At 41.4% G+C, this 4,703-nt stretch overlaps 1 non-coding gene across 1 annotated transcript; it reads left to right on the top strand.

Annotated features, from left to right (window-relative positions):
* The first annotated feature begins 2,422 nt into the window (after positions 1-2,422).
* Positions 2,423-2,529, top strand: LOC136201740 (small nucleolar RNA R71). Its single transcript, XR_010674081.1, has one exon. It is a non-coding gene; the product is annotated as a small nucleolar RNA R71 (small nucleolar RNA).
* The last annotated feature ends 2,174 nt before the right edge of the window (positions 2,530-4,703 follow it).

The following is a 4,703-nucleotide window of genomic DNA, read 5'->3' as shown; positions in this document are numbered from 1 at the left end:
GCTAGCGCGTTGCACAATCCGAACGGCATGCGCCTATAGGCATAGGTCCCATATAGACATGTGAACGTTGTCTTTTCCTAATCTTCACAGTGAATTGCAATCTGGTTGTACCCCGAGTAACCGTCAAGGAAACAGTAGAAAGCATACCCAGCTAACCGTTCTAACATCTGGTCTATGAAGGGCAAAGGAAAATGATCCTTCCTTGTGGCTTCGTTGAGCTTTCAGTAATCCACACAAACTCGCCATCCTGTTATGGTCCTTGTGGGAATCAGCTCGTCTTTCTCGTTCAGTACCACGGTTGTTCCTCCCTTCTTCAGTACAACGTGAACAAGGCTGGTCCATATGCTATCAGAGATTGGATAAATAATGCCGGCATCCAGCAGCTTGATCACTTCCTTTCGCACAACCTCCTTCATGTGGGGGTTCAATCTGCATTGTGGCTGGATAGACGGCTTGTGATCCTTCTCCATCAAAATTCTGTGGACACAGACTGTTGGACTGATCCCTTTAATGTCATCAATTTTTCATGCGATTGCCTCCTTGTTCCTTCGCAGAACTGCCATGAGTTGCGCTTTCTGATCAGGAGTTAAATTTGAATATATAATAACTGGACTGCCACTGGGTGGTTCTAGGAAAGCATACTCGAGGTGTGCAGGTAACGGTTTCAATTATGGTTTAGACACTGGTACAGTTGGTATCTCCGGCGGTTCCTGATGAGTGGGAACAGTAGGATCAAAAGGAGGTGTAGGTAAGTTGGATTCAATGGAACAGCCTGTTCCTTCACATATGCTCACCTCTTCTCCCAATAGAGTCTCCAGAGTGTCATGTTCCTGCAAAGTAGAAAGACTTTGAAACTCATCTAAGAAACAACATGTGTCATCACTAGTGTTAGCTCGTCTCATTGCCTCATTCATTTTGAAAATGATCTTTCTCCATTAATTCTTAAGAATAATTGTCCTTCTCCCACATCTATCAATGCCTTACCTGTAGCTAAAAATGGTCTTCCTAGGATAGTAGGAACGTGCATGTCCTCATCTATATCCATTATGATAAAATCAACAGGCAATATGAATTTTCCCACTTTGACCAACACATCTTCCACTATTCCCCTAGGATAACATACAGAGCGATCGGCCAATTGAATAGACATTCTGGTTGGTTGTGGCTCTCCTAATCCTAGCTTAGCATATACAGAATATGGCATTAAATTTATGCTAGCTCCTAGGTCACATAGCGCATTTTCAATATTTAACCTTCTAATTGAACAAGGAATAGAAAAACTCTCTGGATCTTTTAGCTTTTTCGATAGCTGCTGCTTCTTTTGGAGTATTGAGGAACAATCCCGGTTGAGTTGGATCATTGATATGTTCTCCAACTTTTTCTTGTTTGACAGGAGATCTTTCAAGAATTTTGCATATGACGGCATCTGTGCAAGTGCTTCTACGAACGGAATGTTGATGTGCAACTTCCTTAAGGTGTCTAACACCTTAGAATTCTGTTCTTCCAGCTTTTTGTTGATCAACCTTGTTGGATATGGCACAGGCGGGACATACGGCGGCGGTGGCTTGTACATCTTTCCGCGCTCCTCTTGATCCTGCTCATTGGTAGACTTTGTCTGCTTGGTTTCTTCTCGGCGAGGAAAAGTTTGTTCCTGCTCTCCTTCAGTTCCTTCGGATGTTTCTGCGCATTCAGCATTTTCATCAGTAGATACAATAGGTTGAGTTTGCTTACCAGATCTCAGGGTTATTGCCATGACATTGCCCTTTGGGTTTGGCTCTGTATTGCTTGGCATGATTCCCTTCCCGTTTGACGTAGATGCAGCTAACTAATGGACTTGTGTTTCCAGATTTTTAATCAAAGCTTGTGTTTGATTCATGAACTGGTAATGTCCTCCTTGCTGGTGTTGATATCGCGGTTGTTCCTGATACCTCGGTTGTTCCTACTGGTTCGGCTGGCCTGTCCATCCAAAATTCGAATGGTTTCTTATGGCAGGGTTGTATGTGTTAGAATATGGGTTCGGTGGATTCCTCTGATTATACCCTGCATAGTCACATTCTGCCTGTGCCCCCTTTCCCTACTTAACTCTAGCACAGTTGATGTTGAAATGAAGCCCTCCACAAAAATCACAAATGTCATTGAATGGTGGTTCGTTGTGGATCGAGGACACATGTATCTTGCCGAGCTGTTGGCAAGCTGTTCTACCTGGCTAGTCAATTTTGACACAACATCTTCATTTCCCGCTCTTTTTCCTTCACTTCTGGCGGAGTGCCAGTTAAAACTTGTGCTCACTACTCTCTCAATAAGGTCGTACAAGGCTTGAGGTTCCAGATCTTCGGGGTTTCCATTGGCAATGGATTCGATCTGTATCTTATAAATGTTGGTCACCCCATTGTAAAAGTTCTGCATCTGCATCCACATAGGGATGCCATGATTGGGTACTCTCCTTAGCAGTTCCTTGTACCTTTCCCATGCCTTGGCTAATGATTCATCTTCTTCTTGCACGAAATGGGAAACCTCGTTTCTGAGCTTAATGGCTTATCGTGGTGGAAAATATTTCATTAAGAACGCACTGTCCATTTCTTCCCAAGTGGTGATCGTTCCTGGTTGCAAGTTTTTCAACCAATTCTTTGCTTTATCTCTTAGGGTAAAAGGAAACAGCTTTAGTCTGATTATGTCATCAGAAACGCCCCTGTTTGATGTGAAAGTGTTGCACAGCGTGATAAATTCAAGGATATGCCCATTTGGATCTTCCGACTGATATCCATTGAACTGTACTGCTGCCTGCAACATTTGTATCATAGATGCTTTCACCTCGAACATGTTGTTTCCTTCGTTGGGCAACACGATGCATGATGAATGACCTTCTGTGGTTGGCCTTGAATAGTCTCCGATTCGCATGACAGGAGGGTTGTTATTCTCTCCCTCTTCTTCTTGGTTTGGTTGAACTGGTTGTTCGGGTGGTACCCTTCCAGCCATTCTTCTCTCTCTTTGTCGTTCTCTTTGTCGTGCACGTCGAGCTCCCGCTCTGTTTCGTCTACATGTTCTCTCTAATTCGAGATCTATAGGGAAAATAGGAGGTCCAGCTTTGCGCATAAACAATAAATATTCTTTCTGATAGCACTAATGAATAAACGGATTAAAAACACCTTGTTTCACAGAAAAGTTCGAATAAACTTTGTTGCTTTCAATCCCCGGCAACAGCGCCAAAAACTTGTTGTCCTCAGATGAGACTCTAGCAAGTGCACTAGATACAAGTAATAAAATGATAAGTCCAGTATCGTATCCACAGGGATTGAAGACCAAAGTTTACAAGAAATACTTTGTAGAACAGGGTGTGTGGTGTGTGTCAATTCTTTAATTTGAGAGGTGTTGTTCAAACATACGCAGGATCAAATATTTAGTTGATTTCAAAAGTACTTAATGATGGTAAAAGGGCAGAACATGTTAAGCACAGCGGAACAGATTACTTTCAGTCTCTAAACATCCTATTTATTCATGAATGACGTAAAGTGATGCCAAGGTCTCTGTTTTAATGCTCACTTAAGTCAACTCTCGTGTGTTCATAAGATTCTAAGACGTACTGCAACCTTAAGCGTCCCTAAAGTTGGTTCTTTCTTGCATTATGATCGAAACAACATTTGAAAGAGGAAAACCCTTGGTGAAACCTCCTAACATCTCTGTTTCGGGGCTGAATGCATGGCAAATAGTTCCGTGAAGATGAAAGCAGTGTCCTATCATGCATCTAACACTAACATACATGCATTTAGCAATAGAGTTAAGGATTTGTCAAGCACATCATAATGTATCATCATTCATTCATAAATAAGATAAAAGAGGACTTACATAACCGGCCCTAACTGGCCAAACCCATTCAAAACGACTACTCACTCATAGTGTAGAGTGAATAACCAAACTTAATTCCACAGACCTCCATTAATGGAGTCATCATCCTAAGAGAGCTTCGTCTCTCTCCTAAAAGTTCTAACTAAAACTGATTGTCTAAGATCACAAAAAGGTACCTTTTCCTTCCTCTGCTACAACCATATATCGGAAGAAAAACGAACCTTGCCACCAAATATTACAAAAAGATTGTTTTTCCTACAACTACCTAGCATTAGGGAATGATTAATATTAAGTTGACCCTCGAACACTCAAGGGGTGATCCATCTTATCATCATGTTGCTTTCCTGCTTTTCCTGCCTTTCCTGCAACTGCTGCCACGCCGCTCCTGTCACTTGTCCAATCGTTATCCATCATCGGGTACATAGCGGAAATCCGCTGGATCAAAGGGTGCTCAACTCCTTACGGTTTGTTGCAAAACAGGTTGTGGTGTAGCCCATTTTGACTTAATCAATACACATATGCATAAAACACTTATAAGTCCTTCTATTTAGGAATATTTCGCCTAAAATACACACAATTTGCTAATAAAACACTGTATAATTGCCGTCATATTCATGCCTAACAGGGGGCATTGGGGATAGTTGCCCTCATTAATATTTTTATGCCTCCAGGATTTCTCCCCATGGGGGCAAACAATACAACTAAAATAATTTTTATCCAAAAAATAATAAATACAACGACTACTTATATCAATCATATGAGCAGTTTTGGAAAGGTTGCTTGCAACGAATTTTTGTTTTCATTGCTATAGTAAGTGATGTACTTAGTTAATATATATAGAGTAAATAATTTATTCATCT

The sequence above is a fragment of the Euphorbia lathyris genome, chromosome 7 (genome assembly GCF_963576675.1).
Source record: "Euphorbia lathyris chromosome 7, ddEupLath1.1, whole genome shotgun sequence".
Lineage (NCBI taxonomy): Eukaryota > Viridiplantae > Streptophyta > Magnoliopsida > Malpighiales > Euphorbiaceae > Euphorbia > Euphorbia lathyris.
The sequence above is the reverse complement of the archived record's forward strand: the minus strand, read 5'-3'. Positions and strand labels throughout refer to the sequence as shown.